Source organism: Triticum aestivum, chromosome 6A (genome assembly GCF_018294505.1).
Source record: "Triticum aestivum cultivar Chinese Spring chromosome 6A, IWGSC CS RefSeq v2.1, whole genome shotgun sequence".
In the NCBI taxonomy this organism is placed as follows: domain Eukaryota; kingdom Viridiplantae; phylum Streptophyta; class Magnoliopsida; order Poales; family Poaceae; genus Triticum; species Triticum aestivum.
In genome coordinates this window covers 484,208,678-484,233,892 of record NC_057809.1, presented here as the reverse complement: position 1 = coordinate 484,233,892, position 25,215 = coordinate 484,208,678, and the positions used below count along the sequence as shown (strand labels likewise).

General features: G+C 44.3%; 2 non-coding genes across 2 annotated transcripts; both read right to left on the bottom strand.

Moving 5' to 3' along the window:
- Positions 1-6,005: 6,005 nt before the first annotated feature.
- On the bottom strand, positions 6,006-6,109 carry LOC123132735 (small nucleolar RNA R71). Its single transcript, XR_006465006.1, has one exon. It is a non-coding gene; the product is annotated as a small nucleolar RNA R71 (small nucleolar RNA).
- Positions 6,110-10,550: 4,441 nt separating this feature from the next.
- Positions 10,551-10,654, bottom strand: LOC123132736 (small nucleolar RNA R71). Its single transcript, XR_006465007.1, has one exon. It is a non-coding gene; the product is annotated as a small nucleolar RNA R71 (small nucleolar RNA).
- Positions 10,655-25,215: the final 14,561 nt, after the last annotated feature.

Below are 25,215 nucleotides of genomic sequence, written 5' to 3'. Positions count from 1 at the left end.
GGCAGCCGCTCTGACCCTCAATTGGGAGCCAGTTGCACCGTCCATGGATGGGTGGATGGACCCCGCCACGGAGGCCTTACCCTCAGCGGTGATCGAGCCGAACATCGACCTTACCCTGCACAAGAGCCGTGTTGTCAGACTGCCGGATCCTTCTCCGGCCACGGACTCCGAACCGCCTGCGCCCATTCCTAGCGAACCCGATTGGGCACCGATCATGGAGTTTACCTCCGCAGATATTTCTCAGCACTCACCCTTTGGCGACATCCTGAACTCATTAAGGTCTCTCTCCTTGTCAGGAGGATCCTGGACGAACTATGTCCGACGGGATTGGAATGCGGATGACGAAGAAATTCGCTGCCCACCCACCACCCACTTAGTAGCCACTGTCGACGACTTAATCGACATGCTCGACTTCGACTCCGAAGACATCGACGGTATGGACGATGATGCGGGAGACGAAGAGGAACCACTGCCCATAGGGCACTGGACAGCCACCTCATCATACGATATATACATGGTGGACACACCCAAAGAAGGCAATGGCGACGAGACATCGGAGGATGACCCCTCCAAGAAGCAACCCGAGCGCCAACGTCAGCGGCGCCGCTCTAAGTCCCGCCAAAGAAAAAGTGGTGATACCAGCACAGGAGATAATAACACTCCCGATAGTGCCGAAGATGGCAACAATCCCCTCCAGCACGATATAGGACAGGAGGATGGAGAGGCCAGCCCTCCAGAGAGAGCGGCAGATGGAGAGGCGGAGGATGATAATTACATGCCCCCCTCCGAAGATGAGGCAATCCTCGACAATGATGAATTCGTCGTGCCAGAGGATCCCGTCGAACAAGAGCACTTCAAGCGCCAGCTTATAGCCACGGCAAATAGCCTTCAGAAAAAGCAGCAGCAGCTTCAAGCTGATCAAGATCTGCTAGCTGACAGATGGACTGAAGTCCTCGCGGCCGAGGAATATAAACCCGAACGCCCCTCCAAGAGTTACCCAAAATGCAGGTTGCTACTCCGACCGGAGGAAGAAGCATATGACACGGCTGATCGGCCACCTCGTGGCCGCGATAGAGAGGCATTCCAGCCCATTGTTCAAGATATCTTCTGATATTCCGATAAATCGGGCGATTTATCGCTTACCGTTGTCTGACCGATTAGATAAATCGGCCGATAAATCAGCCGATATGGCAATAAATCGGCCGATATGCCGATAAACTGACCGATTTACCCCTTATCATAGGTCGACCAATAAGTTCCCGATAAGCGATATCCCAACATTGTTCCAGCCAAAAGCTCAGCCTGCCCCCCGACGCCATTCAAATAAAAAGGCATGGGGAAATATGCCAGACCTGCGAGACGTATTGGAGGACAAAGCAAAACATGCAAAGATCGATCTACAGATCGCATGGGCGCCCCACGACACGAGACGATAACCGTCATGCCGGATACAGCAAAAGTAAATCCGGCCAGGCCGAGCACAGCGGGCAAGAGTCATTGGAGCTGCATCGAGATATAGCCCAATACAGAGGCGCCGCACACCCCTTATGCTTCACAGACGAAGTAATGGATCATCAAATCCCAGAGGGTTTCAAACCCATAAATATAGAATCATACGACGACACAACAGATCCTGCAGTATGGATCGAGGACTTCCTCCTGCATATCCACATGGCACGCGGTGATGATCTACACGCCATTAAATACCACCCACTCAAACTCAAAGGACCAGCTCGGCATTGGCTCAATAGCTTGCCAGCAGAGTCCATTGGCTGTTGGGAGGATCTGGAAGCCGCATTCCTCGACAACTTTCAGGGCACTTGTGTGCGACCACTAGATGCCGATGACTTGAGCCACATAATTCAGCAGCCAGAGGAATCGGCCAGGCAATTCTGGACACAGTTCTGAACAAAGAAAAATGAAATCGTCGATTGTCCAGATGCAAAGGCTCTAGCAGCTTTCAAGGACAACATCCGCGATGAGTGGCTAGCCCGACACCTTGGTGAGGAAAAGCCGAAATCTATGACAGCCCTCACGACACTCATGACCCACTTTTTTGCGGGAGAAGATAGCTGGCTGGCTCGCAATAACAACATATCAAAGAACCATGGTACTTCGGATACCAAGGACGACAGTAGAAGGTCACGTCGCAATAAACATAAGCGCCGCATTAACAGCGACAATACCGAGGATACGACAGTCAATGCCAGATTCAAAGGCTCTAAACCCGGTCAGCGGAAAAAGCCATTCAAAAGAAGCACTCCGGGCCTGTCCAGTTTGGACCGTATACTCGATCGCTCGTGTCAAATACATGGCACCCCCGACAAGCCCGCCAACCACACCAATAGGGACTGTTGGGTGTTCAAGCAGGCCGGCATGTTAATTGCCGAAAACAAAGATAAGGGGCCACATAGCGATGACGAGGAGGAGCCCCGGCAGCCGAATACCGGAGGACAAAAGAGGTTCCCCCCACAAGTGGGGATGGTGAACATGATATACGCAACCCACATCCCCAAGAGGGAGCGGAAGCGTGCGCTCAAGGACGTATATGCATTGGAGCCAGTCACCACAAAGTTCAACCCATGGTCCTCCTGTCCGATCACCTTCGATCGCAGGGACCACCCCACTAGTATCCGTCATGGCGGATTCGCCGCACTGGTCTTAGACCCAATTATTGACGGATTTCACCTCACTCGAGTCCTTATGGATGGCGGCAGCAGCCTGAACCTGCTTTACCAGGACACAGTGTGCAAAATGGGTATAGACCCCTCAAGGATCAAACCCGCAAAAACGACCTTTAAAGGCGTCATATCAGGTGTAGAGGCCCATTGCACAGGCTCAGTCACACTGGAAGTGGTCTTCGGATCCCCGGATAACTTCCAAGCGAAGAGTTAATCTTCGATATAGTCCCGTTCCGCAGTGGTTGTCATGCACTGCTCGGGCGAACCGCATTTGTGAGATTCAATGCGGTACCACATTATGCATACCTCAAGCTCAAGATGCCAGGACCTCAGGGGGTCATTACAGTTAATGGAAACATAGAGCGCTCTCTTCAAACGGAGGAGCACACTGCGGCCCTCGCAGCGGAAGCGCAAAGCAGCCTCTGAAGGCAATCCACTAGTTCGGCGTTTAAGGACCCGAACACCTTCAAGCGTGCCCGGAGTAATCGGCAACAGGACCGCCTGGCACGTTCCGAGCTCCCATAGCAATGCGGCACCCACACCGGCCCAAGCCAAACGGTGAAACTCGTGCCACGCGTACATAATTACACATTAAAAATACCATGGGCACAGGTAGGGAGGGGGCACGACTACGGCACGCCCCAAGACGCGGCTTAAACCGCACTAGGGGCTTCCCCCTTTGTTATTTTTCTCTCTTTCAGGACATTAATCTCTGGAAACCCTATCCGGCAGCATGATTGCCGAACACATGATGTAGCAACCAAGGAGGTAGAAAGCTACATCACACCATGGAACTCCCAGGTGGATTACGATAACGAGTGAAATACTTGCTTTAATATTATTCCTCAGCTTGCCCTTGGAGGGGACATAGTCCTACTTTTTTCTTATCGCACTACCTGTATCATTCTGCTCAAATGCATGTTTTTTAATAAACAATGCATTGCATTAAGGCTTTTATTGCATTCTTCTTTATATATATATATATATATATATATATATATATATATATGTTCATTCGTGACATCCAGCACCCGTACAATCTGGTACGGCCAATTGATAACCACATTTCATATACATAATTTTCGCATTGAATTATACCATTCGTTGAGTTATGCCCATCTATTATTGCTAAGTTTAGTTAAATATTTGCATGAAAATCATATAATGAATCATCTATTAGTCATTGTGTTTCTTTTGCAGAAAAGTGCGACAAGGCACTATAATCTACAAGTTTCTGTCTAGAAAGAATTGAGGAACAATATCACGGACAAGAAGAGAAGAAAGAGGGACTCAAGCTTGAAGAAGATTAAAGCTTAGGGGGGCTAGCTTAAGAAGTGGAGGGATCATCTTGTGCCAAAAGAAGGAAGAAGGAGGGCCAACATGCCAATGGAAGATCTGATCGAGGAGGTCAAATCCCTAGCGCTCTCAATCCCCAAAATGAGGCCTAACATCTCCCTCTCCTTCCCCTGCATCCTTCTCCACCTCCGGCGGCCGCCGTGGTCAGGCCGGCGTGGCGGCGCGCCACTGCATCTCCATCCACCACTCCACACCCATCCAACAACGCATCCACCAGCGCCGCATCAGCACCACCATCCGCTGTATCTCCCTTCACCGCGCCACCACTCAACCTTCCTCCGCGCGAGTGCCCCTGTTGCCATCCTTCTCCACTCTCCAAGCGCCTCTTGCTGTCTCTCTTCTCCACGCCCTTGCCGCTGCTTCTCTTCTTGCCCAAACCTTGCTGCTGCTCCTTCTCTGAACTTGCTGCTTCTACTGCTTCTTCTCCCACGTCTTTGTTGCTGCTCCTTTTCTTGCGTCCCTGCTGCTTCCTCTGCTTCCCTAGCTCTGCTTCTTCCCCTACCTTGCTACTGCTCTATCCTCCATTGCTGCTGCTTCTCTTCACCCGCATCAACAGCTGTTGTTCCTTTTCCCCGTGATCTGCTTCTACTCCTTCACACTCATCTCCCTACTGCTGTTGTTCTCTCTGAAGTTTATGTAATTTGAGATGTGTAGTACTTGATATATTCATATTTTATAAGAGCTAGCAACTTGTTATTTTTTCAGTTTGGTACTGGAAAAATATATTGTTAATTTGGGAGATAATTGATCTATTAGAAATTGCTTCGGTGTATTAATATTCTGCTAGCATATGAATGTATTCACCCCTGTGTGTTTGTTCTCCCTATACTAGTTAATTTCTACTAGTAACTTTTAGTTGTTAATTACTATTGTGTTGATCTGTGGGTACTAGTCTTGTGGTTTGTATAATCTCATTCATTTATGTGTTGTCACTCATGTACTTCTCTTATTTCAAAGAAACTTGTTCAGTTTTGTAGTATATGTTTTAGCTCCAGTACTTGTGTTATAAAGGACTGTGATATAAATGCATCTTCCTTTTCTTATATATGTCTGCTAGATTTATTTGTGATCATCTCTTGTTACTTTCTTTCTATAGATGTTGATGTCCTGTGTCAGTATTTAGTTTCTAAAATGATATGAAAATACCAAAAAGAGAAAGTGAAGATAATCTTCATCTCCCTTTGCCTCTGTGTCATTCCCTTTGTTTATGATCCTTGTTGGTGTTAGTATTATTTTCTATTTTCATCACTCAACATCGTGTGACCTAGATTTAGCCGAGCATAGTCGCCGTCGCCTAGTCCAAGTGGAGAACACGACATCCGTAGCTTTGGGCGTTAAAACCCCACTATACTTTCAATAGATCATTTTGGCGCCGTTGCCGGGGACTAGCGTCGTGCGATTGTGTTAGGCTATAGACTAGGTTTAGTTTATTTCATCGTTTAATTAACTGTGTATTTCTTTTTCGGTGCTTCTTTTACCTTCTTACTTTTTGTTGCTTCGGCTTATTAGGATACTAACTTTCTGACTAGTGTTTACTGTTTATGAGTGTGCGTAGGAAATCTAAACTAATTGCAAGTTGTTCTATTGTTACAATCGGTTAAGATGGCATTGCTTCGTGACCTTTGGATGCCCAAAAGTCAGTGCTATATCACAGGACCGGTTTGGCCAACTATTGAGGCAGAGAACTTCGCGCTGAAACCTAGTCTTATTGCTTTGGTTCAACAACAACAGTTTGGAGGACTGCCTACTGAAGACCCTTATGAGCACTTGCTCCGAGTGATGGAGTATTCAGATACAGTAAAGTATCATGGAGTTCCTCAAGATGTTATCAAGTGCATGCTGTTCACATTCTCTCTCCGAGATGATGCTCGTGCTTGGTATCGATCCTTGCCATCAAGATCATTCAGTTGGAACGAGATATCACGAGCTTTCTTGGATAAATATTTCCCACTACACAAGCAGTACGCAATTCGAGATGAGATCTTCAGCTTCGTTCAGCGTGAAGGCGAGAGCTTGTATGATGCTTGGGAGAGGTACAAAGCCTTATTCAGGAGATGTCCTAACCACGGGCTCGAGAGATGGTTAGAGCTGCAGCTATTCTATAGAGGATTGACTTCGTACAATCGATCTTACGTTCATATGGCAGCGGGTGGAGCTATTACAAACAAGACACTTGATGATGCTTTTCTGCTGATTGAGAACATAGCCTTCCACCAACTTCAGTGGTACAACGAGAAGCCCACCTCTGGCCCAGTTGCTTGCTTGCAACAAATCACTTCATCTCAGCAAGAATCTCTTACACAAAAGCCGGAACCAGTTTCTCCGTGTGACAAGATTGAGCTTTCATGGATTATCTTTGATGATGATGACACCATCCTAGTTGACACACACACACTGCAGATCATATGGACACTAGCATTCTAGATTCTGTTTTGCATTGTGATGATTCTTGTGTGAATGAACCAGAGCTACAGTTAGTTACTTTTGATATTGAGGAGATACCTTTGGTTGATATTGATCATGTGCTGCTAGAGCCAGATATGGAAAATTTCACCTTTGATGATGATAGCCACATCGATTCTCCAATGCTTGAGCCTGAGATGGAAATCTTCACTGTTGATTATGATGAGGTCACTTCAGACGTCAAGGAGCAAAGCCCTACTATTTCACCTGTCGATACAAGCCCGGTGGAAGTTTCTACTACCATGCCTTCCATGGTATCTTTAGTTGAGGTAGTCATAAAACTTCTCCAAGGCCATTTTAGGTATTATGTCAGCTTTCTGGATAAGTTATGTCATATCGCTGATATTGCCTATGCAACCTGTGACTTGTTGTTGATACATGTTCCTGATTTGCCCAATAGATATACTTATATGATAGGATACTCTATCGATGACTTAGAGGGCATTCTCTCTGTCACTTGTATTGGCTTGGTTGTTGAGTGTTCTTTTAGGTTAATGCTTGTGCACCATTTACTGCGAGTTGACCGAGTTCGAGATGACATTCCCTGGGATCCTGGTGGATTCACGGCATGGTGATGAGGAGAAGAAATGGGCACACGCGAAGAAGAGTGAAGCTGGAGCATGCACGAGGAAGCAATGGAGAAGAACCGCAGCTTAGAGAGTGATCAAGCGAGTGCTACACCATCAAAGCCCAGTGAGCTGTTTCATGACCCCAATCTTAATATATCATCCATTGATGATGCTAAAATCATTTGATATTTGAGTTGCTTGAGACATTTCTTAAATGATGTCCCGCTGAATTTTATTTGACATATTGTGCTTGATGTGAAGTAGTGTAACTTGATTTCTGAATGCCTTGTAAACTAGTGATCTACATATTGCTTGCTTTGCTGAAATTAGTGAAAGCTATTAGTTTCGAGTGCTCAAATCCCTAGTTCACTAGAAAACTTAATCATTTTCTGCTTTTACCACGATATACCTAGATCATTAAGTGTCAGATGATGAGTTTGTGCCCAATGTGTTCCCATTCAGAGCAATCACTCACCACTATGGACTAGCATGCTATGTTCCCTGGATCGGTAGTATGTGAACCAGACTTGGATGAGTGATGATTCTTGTTTCCTTTTTGTATTCATTTGTTAAATAAGTAATAATGAATAAATAATTATCTGATCTTACCTAACAGTAGCATGTCATGTTCCCTGGATCGGTGGCTTGTGAAATCTGGTTGGATCAGATAGGAGTTAATTATATTAAAAAAATTGTGATTATCGAACCAGGTGTATACCATGCTCTCAGGATCGGTGGTATGTTCCTTTGGGGAGACAAACTAAAAAAACTAATAATTGGTCGAGCCAGGTGTATACCATGTTCTCGGGATCGGTGGTATGCTCCTTTGGTGAGACTGGTAAAATGTTATGATTACTTCCTTCACATTTAATATGTGGTTCAACCACAATGTTATATTTCTGCAAATAAGTGATTTAATTCAAGTTCCTTTTGTTCTCGGGATCATGCTCTCTTTAGGAACCTTTTGGCACAGTCAGCATTTGAACTTGCTAATCTTCGTTTATCATTGCAAAAGTTTAAAAATGGTCGAGTTTACTAGTGTCCTACTGCTTTCTAGCACTCTTACCATTAAGTTTCACTAACTAAGTCTGAAGCATGCACTGTTTAGAGATCTACTTCACTTGACATTCTGCAGTCAGTTCACAATTCACTATCTAGTTCTTGTCATATTCCTTTGCTTGAGGACAAGCAAAGATTTAAGTGTGGGGGAACTTGATAAGCACATTTCATATACATAATTTTGGCATTGAATTATACCATTCGTTGAGTTATGCCCATCTATTCTTGCTAAGTTTAGTTGAATATTTGCATGAAAATCATATAATGAATCATTTATTAGTCATTGTGTTTCTTTTGCAGAAAAGTGCGACAAGGCACTATAATCTACAAGTTTCTGTCTAGAAAGAATTGAGGAACAATATCACGGGCAAGAAGAGAAGAAAGAGGGACTCAAGCTTGAAGAAGATTAAAGCTTAGGGGGGCTAGCTTAAGAAGTGGAGGGATCATCTTGTGACAAAAAAGGAAGAAGGAGGGCCAACGTGCAAATGGAAGATCTGATTGAGGGGGTCAAATCCCTAGCGCTCTCAATCCCCAAAATGAGGCCTGACATCTCCCTCTCCTTCCCCTGCATCCTTCTCCACCTCCGGCCGCCGTGGCGGTCAGGACGGCGTGGCGGTGCGCCACTGCATCTCCATCCACCACTCCACACCCATCCAACAAGCATCCACCAGCGCCGCATCAGCACCACCATCCGCTGCATCTGCCTTCACCGCGCCACCACTCAACCTTCCTCCACGCGAGTGCCCCTGCTGCCATCCTTCTCCACTCTCCAAGCGCCTCCTGCTGTCTCTCTTCTCCACGCCCTTGCCGCTGCTTCTCTTCTTGCCCAAACCTTGTTGCTGCTCCTTCTCTGAACCTGCTGCTTCTACTGCTTCTTCTCCCACCTCTTTGCTGCTGCTCCTTTTCTTGCGTCCCTGCTGCTTCCTCTACTTCCCTAGCTCCGCTTCTTCCCCTACCTTGCTGCTGCTCTATCCTCCGTTGCTGCTGCTTCTCTTCACCCGCATGAACTGCTGCTGTTCCTTTTCCCCGTGATCTGCTTCTACTCCTTCACACTCATCTCCCTACTGCTGCTGTTCTCTCTAAAGTTTATGTAATTTGAGATGTTTAGCACTTGATATATTCAGATTTTATAAGAGCTAGCAACTTGTTATTTGTTCAGTTTGGTACTAGTAAAATATATTGTTAATTTGGGAGATAATTGATTTATTAGAAATTGCTTCGGTGTATTAACATTCTGCTAGCATATGAATGTATTCACCCCTGTGTGTTTGTTCTCCCTGTACTAGTTAATTTCTACTAGTAACTTTTAGTTGTTAATTACTGTTGTGTTGATCTGTGGGTACTAGTCTTGTGGTTTGTATAATCTCGTTCATTTATGTGTTGTCACTCGTATACTGCTCTTATTTCAAAGAAACTTGTTCAGTTTTGTAGTATATGTTTTAGCTCCAGTACTTGTGTTATAAAGGACTGTGATATAAATGCATCTTCCTTTTCTTATATATGCCTGCTAGATATATTTGTGATCATCACTTGTTACTTTCTTTCTGTAGATGCTGGTGTCCTGTGTCAGTATTTAGTTTCTAAAATGATATGAAAATACCAAAAAGAGAAAGTGAAGATAATCTTCATCTCCCTTTGCCTCTGTGTCATTCCCTTTGTTGATGATCCTTGTTGGTGTTGGTATTATTTTCTATTTTCATCACTCAACATCGGGTGACCTAGATTTAGCCGAGCACAGTCGCTGTCGCCTAGTCCCTGTGGAGAACATGACATCCGTAGCTTTGGGCGTTAAAACCCCACTATACTTTCAATAGATCATTTTGGCGCCGTTGCCGGGGACTAGCGTCGTGTGATTGTGTTAGGCTATAGACTAGGTTTAGTTTATTTCATCGTTTAATTCACTCTGTATTTCTTTTTCAGTGCTTCTTTTACCTTCTTACTTTTTGTTGCTTCGGCTTATTAGGATACTAACGTTCTGACTAGTGTTTACTGTTTATGAGTGTGCGTAGGAAATCTGAACTAATTGCAGGTTGTTCTATAGTTCCACTCGGTTAAGATGGCATTGCTTCGTGACCTTTGGATGCCCAAAAGTCAGTGCTATATCACAGGACCGGTTTGGCCAACTATTGAGGCAGAGAACTTCGAGCTGAAACCTAGTCTTATTGCTTTGGTTCAACAACAACAGTTTGGAGGACTGCCTACTGAAGACCCTTATGAGCACTTGCTCCGAGTGATGGAGTATTCAGATACAGTAAAGTATCATGGAGTTCCTCAAGATGTTATCAAGTGCATGCTGTTCACATTCTCTCTCTGAGATGATGCTCGTGCTTGGTATCGATCCTTGACATCAAGATCATTCAGTTGGAATGAGATATCATGAGCTTTCTTGGATAAATATTTCCCACTACACAAGCAGTTCGCAATTCAAGATGAGATGTTCAGCTTCGTTCAGCGTGAAGGCGAGAGCTTGTATGATGCTTGGGAGAGGTACGAAGCCTTCTTCAGGAGATGTCCTAACCACGGGCTCGAGAGATGGTTAGAGATGCAGCTATTCTATAGAGGATTGACTTCGGACACTCGATCTTACGTTCATATGGCAGCGGGTGGAGCTATTACAAACAAGACACTTGATGATGCTTTTCTGCTGATTGAGAACATAGCCTTCCACCAACTTCAGTGGTACAACGAGAAGCCCACCTCTGGCCCAGTTGCTTGCTTGCAACAAATCACTTCATGTCAGCAAGAATCTCTTACACAAAAGCCGGAACCAGTTTCTCCGTCTGACAAGATTGAGCTTTCATGGATTATCTTTGATGATGATGACACCATCCTAGTTGACACACACACTGCAGATCATATGGATACTAGCATTCTAGATTCTGTTTTGCATTGTGATGATTCTTGTGTGGATGAACTAGAGCTACACTTAGTTACTTTTGATATTGAGGAGATACCTTTGGTTGATATTGATCATGTGCTGCTAGAACCAGATATGGAGAAGTTCACCTTTGATGATGTTAGCCACATCGATTCTTCAATGCTTGAGCCTGAGATGGAAATCTTCACTGTTGATTATGATGAGGTCACTTCAGATGTCAAGGAGCAAAGCCCTACTATTTCACTTGTCGATACAAGCCCGGTGGAAGTTTCTACTACCATGCCTTCCATGGTATCTTTAGTTGAGGTAGTCATAAAACTTCTCCAAGGCCATTTCAGGTATTATGTCAGCTTTTTGGATAAGTTATGTCATATCACTGATATTGCCTATGCACCCTGTGACTTGTTGTTGATACATGTTCCTGATTTGCCCAATAGATATACTTATATGATAGGGTACTCTATTGATGACTTAGAGGGCATTCTCTCTGTCACATGTATTGGCTTGGTTGTTGAGTGTTCTTTTAGGTTGATGCTTGTGCACCATTTACTGCGAGTTGACCGAGTTCGAGATGACATTCCCTGGGATCCTGGTGGATTCAAGGCATGGTGATGAGGAGAAGCAATGGGCACACGCGCAGAAGAGTGAAGCTGGAGCATGCATGAGGAAGCAATGGAGAAGAACCGCAACTTAGAGATTGATCAAGCGAGTGCTACACCATTAAAGCCCGGTGAGCTGTTTCATGACCCCAATCTGAATATATCATCCGTTGATGATGCTGAAATCATTTGATATTTGAGTTGCTTGAGCCATTTCTTAAATGATGTCCCGCTGAGTTTTATTTGACATATTGTGCTTGATGTGGATTAGTGTAACTTGATTTCTGAATGCCTTGTAAACTAGTGATCTACATATTGCTTGCTTTGCTGAAATTAGTGAAAGCTATTAGTTTCGAGTGCTCAAATCCCTAGTTCACTGGAAAACTTAATCATTTTCTGCTTTTACCACGATATACCTAGATCATTAAGTGTCAGATGATGAGTTTGTGCCCAATGTGTTCCCATTCAGAGCAATCACTCACCACTATGGACTAGCATGCTATGTTCCCTGGATCGGTAGTATGTGAACCAGACTTGGATGAGTGATGATTCTTGTTTCCTTTTTGTATTCATTTGTTAAATAAGTAATAATGAATAAATAATTATCTGATCTTACCTAACAGTAGCATGTCATGTTCCCTGGATCGGTGGCTTGTGAAATCTGGTTGGATCGGATAGGAGTTAATTATATTAAAAAAATTGTGATTGTCGAACCAGGTGTATACCATGCTCTCGGGATCGGTGGTATGTTCCTTTGGGGAGACAAACTAAAAAAACTAATAATTGGTCGAGCCAGGTGTATACCATGTTCTCGGGATCGGTGGTATGCTCCTTTGGTGAGACTGGTAAAATGTTATGATTACTTCCTTCACATTTAATATGTGGTTCAACCACAATGTTATATTTCTGCAAATAAGTGGTTTAATTCAAGTTCCTTTTGTTCTCGGGATCATGCTCTCTTTAGGAACCTTTTGGCACAGTCAGCATTTAAACTTGCTAATCTTCGTTTATCATTGCAAAAGATTAAAAATGGTTGAGTTTACTAGTGTCCTACTGCTTTCTAGCACTCTTACCATTAATTTTCACTAACTAAGTCTGAAGCATGCACTGTTTAGAGATCTACTTCACTTGACATTCTGCAGTCAGTTCACAATTCACTATCTAGTTCTTGTCATATTCCTTTGCTTGAGGACAAGCAAAGATTTAAGTGTGGGGGAACTTGATAAGCACATTTCATATACATAATTTTGGCATTGAATTATACCATTCGTTGAGTTATGCCCATCTATTCTTGCTAAGTTTAGTTGAATATTTGCATGAAAGTCATATAATGAATCATTTATTAGTCATTGTGTTTCTTTTGCAGAAAAGTGCGACAAGGCACTATAATCTACAAGTTTCTGTCTAGAAAGAATTGAGGAACAATATCACGGGCAAGAAGAGAAGAAATAGGGACTCAAGCTTGAAGAAGATTAAAGCTTAGGGGGGCTAGCTTAAGAAGTGGAGGGATCATCTTGTGCCAAAAGAAGGAAGAAGGAGGGCCAACGTGCAAATGGAAGATCTGATCGAGGGGGTCAAATCCCTAGCACTCTCAATCCCCAAAATGAGGCCTGACATCTCCATCTCCTTCCCCTGCATCCTTCTCCACCTCCGGCCGCCGCCGCGGTCAGGCCGGCGTGGCGGCGCGCCACTGCATCTCCATCCACCACTCCACACACATCCAACAACGCATCCACCAGCGCCGCATCAGCACCACCATCCGCTGCATCTCCCTTCACCGCGCCACCACTCAACCTTCCTCCACGCGAGTGGCCCTGCTGCCGTCCTTCTCCACTCTCCAAGCGCCTCCTGTTGTCTCTCTTCTCCACGCCCTTGCCGCTGCTTCTCTTCTTTCCCAAACCTTGCTGCTGCTCCTTCTCTGAACCTACTGCTTCTACTGCTTCTTCTCCCATGTCTTTGCTGCTGCTCCTTTTCTTGCGTCCCTGTTGCTTCCTCTGCTTCCCTAGCTCTGCTTCTTCCCCTACCTTACTGCTGCTCTATCCTCCGTTGCTGTTGCTTCTCTTCACCCGCATCAACAGCTGCTGTTCCTTTTCCCCGTGATCTGCTTCTACTCCTTCACACTCATCTCCCTACTGCTGATGTTCTCTCTGAAGTTTATGTAATTTGAGATGTTTAGTACTTGATATATTCAGATTTTATAAGAGCTAGCAACTTGTTATTTGTTCAGTTTGGTACTGGTAAAATATATTGTTAATTTGGGAGATAATTGATCTATTAGAAATTGCTTCGGTGTATTAATATTCTGCTCACATATGAATGTATTCACCCCTGTGTGTTTGTTCTCCCTATACTAGTTAATTTCTACTAGTAACTTTTAGTTGTTAATTACTGTTGTGTTCATCTGTGGGTACTAGTCTTGTGGTTTGTATAATCTCGTTCATTTATGTGTTGTCACTCGTGTACTGCTCTTATTTCAAAGAAACTTGTTCAGTTTTGTAGTATATGTTTTAGCTCCAATACTTGTGTTATAAAGGACTATGATATAAATGCATCTTCCTTTTCTTATATATGTCTGCTAGATATATTTGTGATCATCTCTTGTTACTTTCTTTCTGTAGATGCTGATGTCCTGTGTCAGTATTTAGTTTCTAAAATGATATGAAAATACCAAAAAGAGAAAGTGAAGATAATCTTCATCTCCCTTTGCCTCTGTGTCATTCCCTTTGTTGATGATCCTTTTTGGTGTTGGTATTATTTTCTATTTTCATCACTCAGCATCGTGTGACCTAGATTTAGCCAAGCATAGTCGCCGTCGCCTAGTTCCTGTGGAGAACATGACATCCGTAGCTTTGGGCGTTAAAACCCCACTATAGTTTCAATAGATCACCAATACGCTAGGGGCTCAAGCATACCCCACAATACGGCGTGAGAAGTCCAAACACTTTCGGGAGTGCGGCACCCCGAACTTATAGCATTATATGCATCAACTCCGAATCATGTCTTGGGTCAATAGTTGGGTTTGCCCGGCTCCCATGTTTTGGTACCTTACGTTCCGCTATATCGGCTAAGGTAGCACTGGGAGAACTACTGTGATTGTGCCTCGGTTTTGCTGGGCTAAGCACCTCAGTAGAGAAAGCTAAAACTAACTGTCATGATAAGTTGAGAGACTGGTCGCTGTTCGAGAGGTTTTCGAGTCCTTAAAGACTTATGCCGCTTAGATCGAGGAGTCGGCCATGTCCAGCTTAAGGCGTGTATCGCGCCCTAGATTCGGCCTTCCAAATACTAGGTGCTTCGCCGAAATTTAAAATTATAGAATTCTGTGGCTAAGTGAGAGTGATAATGCATTATAGTCTGATTGCCTTGTTCGTTGTGCTGAGCACCTCCCTCGAAGGACCCAAAAATGGGAACAAGAGTGCTCAGGGCCCAGAACAACTTCTCCGTCGAGCTTCCCTCCTCGGCCCAGTAAAATTTTGCGGCATCCGACACGCTGTGGGGAAAATCCGCGAATGCTCCTGGAGAGCTTCGGATTCGGGTAAGTAACAAGTAATTTACTTTCACATGCTTACTTTGCATATAGAATGCCTTACCCACTGCTATCTTCTTCATCGCATCAATCTCCTGGAGGGCCTTTTGGGCTTCGGCCTTGGCACTCTTTGCACTCTCAAGGGCCGTGGCAAGCTCGGACTCTCGTGTCTTCAAGTCAAGCTCCAGCGCCTTGTGCTTCGTCACGAGAGCATGGAGCTCTTGCTGCACCTCGCCCACCCGTGCCTCATGCCTCTCCCGCTCGGTGCGCTCCTCGGCCGCTTTGTTTTCGGCCTCGGATAGCGCTTGCTTCAGGGTAGCCACCTCGGTCGTGGCCCCTGGCAAATTTACGATAATCCTGTCATTTTGCAATCGCTTTCCTTTTATATAGATCCATATACTAGGTACTACTTACCTTTGTTCTCCTCGAGCTGCCTCTTGGCAAGGCCGAGCTCTTCCTTGGACCCTTTAAGGTCCTACTTCAGTGCGGCGACCTCCGCAGTTAGTGCGGCAGAGGCCTGCAGCGAAGCCTGCATACGCATATAGACATACTTATATTAGACTCCTGCGATATTGTTTGATCCTCTGTTCGGCCTTTCTTTGTGAACACCGAACAGAGCATCAGGGGCTACTGTCTATGTGGTAGTATTTCTCCTATATTTCAAAAACTTACCTCAAAGCCTGTTAGAAGGCTAGCACAGGCTTCAGTCAGTCCGCTCTTGGCGGACTGAACCTTCTGGACCACCGCACTCATAATAGTGCGGTGCTCTTTGTCAATGGAAGCGCTGCGAAGCGCTCCCAGTAGATTGTCCGGTGCCTCTGGATGGGCAGAGGACACCGGCATAGGCGTCTTTCCCCTCTTGGAAGGAGGCCGCCTGCCCGAGTCCGGAACCACTGGAGGTTCCGGCGCGGTGTTCGGCTGAGGGCCGAACTCGGAGCCCTCGGGGGCTTTTCTCCCCCTGCCCCCGGAGTCCAGAAGGTCGCTTTGAGGCGCCTCCGGGACTGTCTCCCCTCGACCCAGTGCCTCTTGAGATAACACCTCAGCGTTGTCCATAGGGCAAGGGGAGGTGGCGGTCGGAAGTGGATCGCTATCCATATCCGACGAGCCCAGGGAGCCGTCCGACGAGGATACATCGATACGGGTTCGGGGCGGTCTGCACAATCATAATTCAGCGTTTGGAGAAGCAGTGCGACAAAGGAATGCTATGAGTTACTCTGGTATCCGAATACTTACAACTTTGCCAGGGGCTTGGCCCTAAGCAGCCACTCATCTTCGCCTTCGGCGGCGGTGGTGGAGTAGTCCGGAAGGAGAGTCCTTCCCCTCTTGGACCCTTTGCCCCCCCAGTAGGGGCGGCCTTCCTTTTCTTGTCTCCCTCGACTGGAGGGGGAACATCTTCATCTTCCTCCTCGTCTTCGAGGGAGGAGTGGGTCGCGGAGTTATCGGACGATGAGTCTGATAACACCTGGCGCCGGGAGCTCTTTCGGGTTCCCTTGGCCTTCTTGGTCTTGTCCGGCACCTTGTAAGGAGCCGGAGTCAGCATCTCTGTCAGGAGAGCGTCCGCAGTGTCTTCGGGCAGAGGGGCCGGACAGTTAATCTGCCCCGATGTCTCCACCCAGTCCTGTCTAAGGCATGGAGATCAGACCCCGCACATGGTTAAGCTAGGGGAAATAGACATCCTACCAGATGTATGGAACTCACCGAATGCGCTCGGTGCTTCGCTCTTAACCCGCGATCCTCGATGAGAGAGGGAGGGACCTTTGCGCCCTTGAATAGCACCTTCCAGACGTCCTTGTGCATCGTGTTGAAGAGCTCGCTCAGAGTCTGTTGCTGGGCTGGGTCGAACTCCCACAAGTTGAAGTCCCGTTATTGGCACGGGAGGATCCAGCGGACGAGCATAACCTGGACTATGTTGACAAGCTTGAGCTTCTTGCTTGCCATGTTCAGGATACATTTCTGGAGTCCGTCCAGCTCCACCAATGAACCCCACAACAAGCCCTTCTCTTTCCAGGAAGTGAGCCGTGTGGGGAATTCGGATCGAAACTTGGGGGAAGCCACCCATTTGGTGTCGTGCAGCTCGGTGATGTAGAACCACACCGATTGCCACCCCTTTATGGTCTCTATGAAGGAGCCTTCAAGCCATATAACGTTGGGCATCTTGCCCACCATGGCTCCGCCGCATTCTGCTTGTTGGCTGCCCACTACCTTTGGCTTGATATTGAAGGTCTTTAACCACAGGCCAAAGTGGGGCCGGATGCGGAGGAAAGCCTCACACACAACGATGAACGCCGAAATGTTGAGGACGAAGTTCGGGGCCAGATCATGAAAGTCCAGACCGTAGTAGAACATGAGACCATGGTCGAATGGATGGAGGGGAAACTCCAGTCCACGGAGGAAGTGGTGGAGGAAAACTACCCTCTCATGAGGTTCAGAGGTAGGAACGATCTGCCCCGCAGCGGGCAGCCGATGCGCTATATTCGCAGCCAAGTATCCGGCTCCGCGTAGCTTCTTGATGTGTCCCTCCGTAACGGAGGAACCCATCCATTTGCCTCCCGCTCCGGACATGATTGAAGAAGGTTGAGGGGAAGGATGTGGGCTTGGGCGTTGGAGCTTGAGTGCGCAAGAGTGGATGAGCAAGGAGGAAGAAGGCGTGGGTAGAAAAAAGGTTAAACCTTGTCCCTTTATAAGGGCGGCCGAAACTATGCGCCCCCACTAGCCTGGTAAAACTCGCTTATCCCCCAAGCATCGTAATCGATGGCGCGGTTGGGTTACCCACGCCCGTATTGATGAGAATCCCGTAATAAGGGGAACACGATCTATGCTTTGACAAGACGTGTCAAGAAACTGCCTCGCGTTATGTGCGGGCCTAGTTAAAGGAAACGGTTCAAATAATTATTGGGCCATGGCATAATGTCATGTTGCCAAAACGTGTCAGCTGATTAGATTTTTGGAAATATTATTCTCTCTACGGTGGTATGTGGAACTTATTTTGCAGGGTCGGACACTATCCTTGTATTCAAATTCTTCCGTGATGTATTAGGAGGAGGAACCCGCCTTGCAATGCCGAAGACAATACTGCGCGCCGGACTCATCGTCATTGAAGCCTGGTTCAGGGGCTACTAAGGGAGTCCTGGATTAGGGGGTCTCCGGACAGCCGGACTATATCCTTTTGCCGGACTATTGGACTATGAAGATACTAAATTGAAGACTTCGTCTCGTGTCTGTATGGGACTCTACTTGGCGTGGAAGGCAAGCTAGGCAATACGGATATGGATATTTCCTCCTTTGTAACCGACCTTGTGTAACCCTAACCCTCTCCGGTGTCTTATAAACCAGAGGGTTTAGTCCGTAGGACAACAACAATCATACCATAGGCTAGCTTCTCGGGTTTAGCCTCTCCGATCTCATGGTAGATCAACTCTTGTAATACTCATATCATCAAGAATAAATCAAGCAGGACGTAGGGTTTTACCTCCATCAAGAGGGACCGAACCTGGGTAAAACATCATGTCCCGGCCTCCTGTTACCATCCGCCTTAGACGCACAGTTCAGGACCGCCTACCCGAGATCCGCCGGTTTTGACACCGACAGTGACCCCGCTGCTAATGCTGCTCCACACCCCAATGTTGTGACATGTTTCAAGTGTGGAGAGACGAGTCACTACAGTCGAGAGTGTCCCCAGAACAACAACCCCAACCAGTCTGGAAAGTCCGTTGGCCGTGGTAAGCCAGCGGGAAAGACATTCTACGCCAAGCCAGCCGCCACTACACGTGGCCATGTCAACTATGTCTCAGCTGAGGAGGATCATGATGATCCTAACATCGTCCTTGGTACGCTCCTTGTTAATTGCCATCAGGCATCTGTTCTTTTCGATACTGGAGCATCTCATTCATTCATATCTGAGAGCTATGCTCGATTGCATAACACGACATTCTATGACATGCCCACTACCATGGAAATTCAAACCCCTGGCTTTAGATGGCAAACCTCCAGAGTAAGCCATGGGAATGAAATTCTTCTGGATAGACTTGTCTTCCTTGCATCCTTAATAGCTCTCAAGTCCTCGGACATAAACATCATCTTGGGTATGGACTGGATGTCAGCCCATTATGCTAAGATTGATTTCTCTACTAGAAATTTTCAACTTACTCACCCATCGGGCAAGACAGTCAACTTCTTAACTCGAGTGGCCAAACGCCAGCTTTACTCCCTAAATGCCAACCCCCTTCCAGACCTTGAAGATATTCCGGTAGTCCGAGACTTCCCGGATGTCTTTCCAGAAGAACTGCCAGGTGTTCCACCTGACAGGGGTGTCGAGTTTGTGATAGACCTTGTTCCAGGAACCGTCCCAATTTCTAGAAGACCCTAAATATAGCACCCTTAGAACTAGCCGAGCTTAAGAAGCAACTCGATGAATCCTTGAAAAAGGGTTTCATCCGTCCTAGTTCCTCTCCTTGGGCTTGCCCCGTCCTCTTCATTAAGAAGAAGGATGGAACGGATCGGATGGTTGTAGATTACCAACCTGTCAACTTGGTCACTATCAAGAACAAGTATCCGCTTCCCAGGATCAACGATCTGTATGATCAGCTCGCTGGATCCTCAGTCTTTTCCAAGATGGATTTGAGGTTGCGCTACTGCTACGTCTTGAGCTAGCATTGGTTTTCCCCGAAGAGGAAGGGATGATGCACCAGAGTAGCGTAAGTATTTCCCTTAGTTTTTGAGAACCAAGGTATCAATCCAGTAGGAGGCCACGCTCAAGTCCCTCGTTCCTGCACAAAACGATAGCTACTCACAACCAACGCGATTAGGGGTTGTCAATCCCTTCACGGTCACTTACGAGAGTGAGATCTGATAGATATAATATTTTTGGTACTTTTGGTATAAAGATGCAAAGTAAAAAGTAAAGGCAAAGTAAAAAAGCAAAGCAAGATTAAAGTGATGGAGATTGATATGATGAGAATAGACCCGGGGGCCATAGGTTTCACTAGTGGCTTCTCTCAAGAGCATAAGTATTCTATGGTGGGTGAACAAATTACTGTTGAGCAATTGACAGAATTGAGCATAGTTATGAGAATATCTAGGCATGATCATGTATATAGGCACCACATCCGTGACAAGTAGATCGAAACGATTCGGCATCTACTACTATTACTCCACTCATCGACCGCTATCCAGCATGCATCTCGAGTATTAAGTTAAAAACAGAGTAACGCCTTAAGCAAGATGACATGATGTAGAGAGATAAATTCATGCAATATGAAATAAACCCCATCTTGTTATCCTCGATGGCAACGATGCAATATGTGCCTTGCTGCCCCTTCTGTCACTGGGAAAGGACACCGTAAGATCAAACCCAAAGCTAAGCACTTCTCCCATGGCAAGAACTACCAATCTAGTTGACCAAACCAAATGGATAATTCGAAGAGGCTTGCAAAGATAACCAATCATACATAAAAGAATTTAGAGAAGATTCAAATATTATTCATAGATAGACTTGATCATAAACCCACAATTCATCGGTCTCAACAAACACACCGCAAAAAGAAGATTACATCGAATAGATCTCCACAAGAGAGGGGGAGAACTTTGTATTGAGATCCAAAAAGAGAGAAGAAGCCATCTAGCTACTAACTATGGACCCGAAGGTCTGAGGTAAACTACTCACACTTCATCGGAGGGGCTAGGATGATGTAGAAGCCCTCCGTGATGACGGCCCTCATCCGGAAGAGCTCCGGAACAGGCCCCAAGATGGGATCTCGTGGATACAGAAAGTTGCGGTGGTGGAATTCGGTTTTTGGCTCTTTTTCTGATCGTTTGGGGGTACGTGTGTATATATAGGAGGAAGGAGTACGTCGGTGGAGCACCGAGGGGCCCACAAGGCAGGGGGCGTGCCCCCACCCTCATGACCTCCTCTTTGACTCCTTGGAGTAGGGTCCAAGTCTCCGGGATCAAGTTCAGTGAGAAAATCACGTTCCCGAAGATTTTATTCCGTTTGGACTCTGTTTGATATTCTGTTTCTCCGAAACACTGAAATAGGCAAAAAACAACAATTCTGGGTTGGGCCTCCGGTTAATAGGTTAGTCCCAAAAATAATATAAAAGTGGAAAATAAAGCCCAATATAGTCCAAAATAGTAGACAATATAGCATGGAGCAATCAAAAATCATAGATACATTGGAGACGTATCAGGCATCCCCAAGCTTAATTCCTGCTCGTCCTTGAGTAGGTAAATGATAAAAAGAGATTTTTTGATGCGGAGTGCTACTTGGCATAATTTCAATGCAAATCTTCTTAATTGTGGTATGAATATTGAGATTAGAAGGATTCAATACAAAAGTTTATATTGACATAAAAATAATAATACTTCAAGCATACTAACAAAGCAATTATGTCTTCTCAAAATAACATGGCCAAAGAAAGTTATCCCTACAAAATCATATAGTCTGGCTATGCTCTATCTTCACCACACAAAATATTTAAATCATGCACAACCCCGATGACAAGCCAAGCAATTGTTTCATACTCTAACTTTTTCAATCTTCACGCAATACATGAGTGTGAGCCATGGATATAGCACTATAGGTGGAATAGAATGGTGGTTGTGGAGAAGACAAAAAGGAGAAGATAGTCTCACATCAACTAGGCGTATCAAAGGGCTATGGAGATTCCCTTCAATAGATATCAATGTGAGTGAGTAGGGATTGCCATGCAACGGATGCAATAGAGCAAGTATATGAAAGCTCAAAAAGAAACTAAGTGGGTGTGCATCCAACTTGCTTGCTCATGAAGACCTAGGGCAATTTGAGGAAGCCCATCATTGGAATATACAAAGCCAAGTTCTATAATGTAAAATTCCCACTAGTATATGAAAGTGATAACATGAGAGACTCTCTACTATGAAGATCATGGTGCTACTTTGAAGCACGAGTGTGGTAAAAGGATAGTAACATTGTCCCTTCTCTCATTTTCTCTCATTATATATATATATATATATATATATATATTTGGGCCTTTTCTCCCTTTTTATGGCCTCTTTTTATTTGGGCTTCTTTGGCCTCTTTTTTTTATTTTATTTTTCGTCCGGAGTCTCATCCCGACTTATGGGGGAATCATAGTCTCCATCATCCTTTCCTCACTGGGACAATGCTCTAATAATGATGATCATCACACTTTTATTTTTCTTATAACTCAACAATTACAACTCGATACTTAGAACAAAATATGACTCTATGTGAATGCATCGGTCGGTGTACCGAGATATGCAATATGACAATGATGGAATGTGTCATGAGCAGAACGGTGGAAAGTTGCATGGCAATATATCTCGGAATGGCTATGGAAATGCCATAATAGGTAGGTATGGTGGCTGTTTTGAGGAAGGTATATGGTAGGTGTATGATACCGGCGAAAGGTGCGCGGTATTAGAGAGGCTAGCAAAGGTGGAAGGGTGAGAGTGCGTATAATCCATGGACTCAACATTAGTCATAAAGAACTCATATACTTATTGCAAAAATCTAGAAGTTATCAAAGCAAAGTATTACGCGCATGCTCCTAGGGGGATAGATTGGTAGGAAAAGACCATTGCTCGTCCCCGACCACCACTCATAAGGAAGACAATAAATAAATAAATCATGCTCCGACTTCATCACATAACGGTTCACCATACGTGCATGCTACGGGAATCACAAACTTTAACACAAGTATTCTTTAAATTCACAACTACTCAACTAGCATGACTTTTAATATTATCACCTCCATATCTCAGAACAATTATCAAGCTTCAATCTTTTCTTAGTATTCAACACACTCAAAAGAATGTTTCACAAATCTTGAATACCAAGCATATTATTATTAAGAAAATTACCAAGCTATTAAGAGACTCTCAAAATAATTTAAGTGAAGCATGAGAGATCAATAGTTTCTTTAAAACAAATCCACCACCATGCTCAAAAAGATCTAAGTGAAGCACACAGAGCAAAATTATAACACTCAAAAGATATAAGTGAAGCACATAGAGCAAAACTACTTAGCTCAAAAGATATAAGTGAAGCACATAGAGTATTCTATCAAATTTTAATTCATGTATGGATCTCTCAAAAGGTGTGTACAGCAAGAATTATTGTGGCATACTAAGACACAAAGACACAAATAATACAAGACGCTCCAAGCAAAACACATATCATGTTGGTGAATAAAAATATAGCTCCAAGTAAATTACCGATGGAAGTGGACGAAAGAGGTGATGCCTCCCGGGGCATCCCCAAGTTTTGACTTATTGGTGTCCTTGGATTATCTTGGGGGTGCCATGGTAATCCCCAAGCTTAGGATGTTTCCACTCCTTGTTCCACAATCCATCAAATGATTTCACCCAAAACTTGAAAACTTCACAACACAAAACTCAAAATAGAAAACTCGTGAACTCCGTTAGCGAAAGAAAACAAAAGAACACTTCAAGTTACTGTAATGAACTCATTATTTATTTATATTGGTATTAAACCTAATGTATTCCAACTTCTCTATGGATTATAAACTATTTTACTAGCCATAGATTCATCAAAATAAGCAAACAACACACGAAAAACAAAATCGGTCAAAAACAGAACAGTCTGAAGTAATCTGTAGCTAGCGCAAGATATGGAACCCCAACAATTCGAAAATAAATTGCTGGACATGAGGAATTTATCTATTAATCATCTGAAAAAAGAATTAACTAAGTATCACTCTTAAAATAAAAATGACAGCATTTCTCGTGAGCGCTAAAGTTTCTGTTTTTTACAGCAAGTTCAACAAGACTTTCCCCAAGTCTTCCCAACGGTTCTACTTGGAACAAACAATAATTAAACACAAAAAAACACAACCAAAACAGAGTCTAAATAATTTATTTATTACTAAGCAGGAGCAAAAAGCAAGGAATAAAATTAAAATTGGGTTGCCTCCCAACAAGCGCTATCGTTTAACGCCCCTAGCTAGGCATAAAAGCGAGGATAGATCTAGGTATTGCAATCTTTGGTAGGCAATCCATAAGTGGCTCTCATGATAGTTTCATATGGTAATTGTATTTTCTTTCTTGGAAAGTGTTCCATGCCCTTTTTTAATGGAAATTGAAATCTAATATTCCCTTCCTTCATATCAATAATCGCACCAACCGTTCTAAGGAAAGGTCTACCAAGAATAATAGGGCAAGAAGGATTGCAATCTATATCAAGAACATTGAAATCTACAGGCACATAATTCCTATTTGCAACAATAATAACATCATTAATCCTTCCCATAGGTTTATTAATAGTGGAATCCACAAGATGCAAGTTTAGAGAGCAATCATCAAAATTGCGGAAATCTAGCAAATCACACAAAGTTTTGGGAATAGTGGAGACACTAGCACCCAAATCACACAAAGCATAAAACTCATGATCTTTAATTTTAATTTTAATAGTTGGTTCGCACTCATCATAGAGTTTTCTAGGGATAGAAACTTTCAACTCAAGTTTTTCTTCATAAGATTGCATCAAGGCATCAACAATATGTTCGGTGAAGGCTTTATTTTGACTATAAGCATGTGGATAATTTAGCACGGATTGCAACAAGGAAATACGATCAATTAAAGAGCAAGTTTCATAATTAAATTCCTTGAAATCCAATATAGTGGGTTTAGCAACATCTAGATTTTTATTTCTTTCAATCCCACTATCATCAATTTCATCATTAAAATCTAAATACTTCGAATTTTTAGAACGCCTTCTAGGTAAAGGAAGATCATATTCAGTTTCATCAAGATTCATATTGCAAAACAAAGATTTAATAGGGGACACATCAATAACTTTTAGATCTTCACCTTGATTTTCGTAGGAATTGGAGGAACACGCTTTAATAAAGGCATCTTTGGAAGCACGCATCCTAGCGGTTATTTCCTTGCACTCATCAATGGAAATTCTCATGGCTTTAAGAGACTCATTGATATCATGATTAGAAGGAATAGATCTAATCATTAAAGAATCAATCTCAAGAGAAATTCTATCAACGTTTCTAGCCAAATCATCAACTTTAAGAAATTTCTCTTCAAGCAAAGCATTAAAATTCTTTTGTGAATTCAT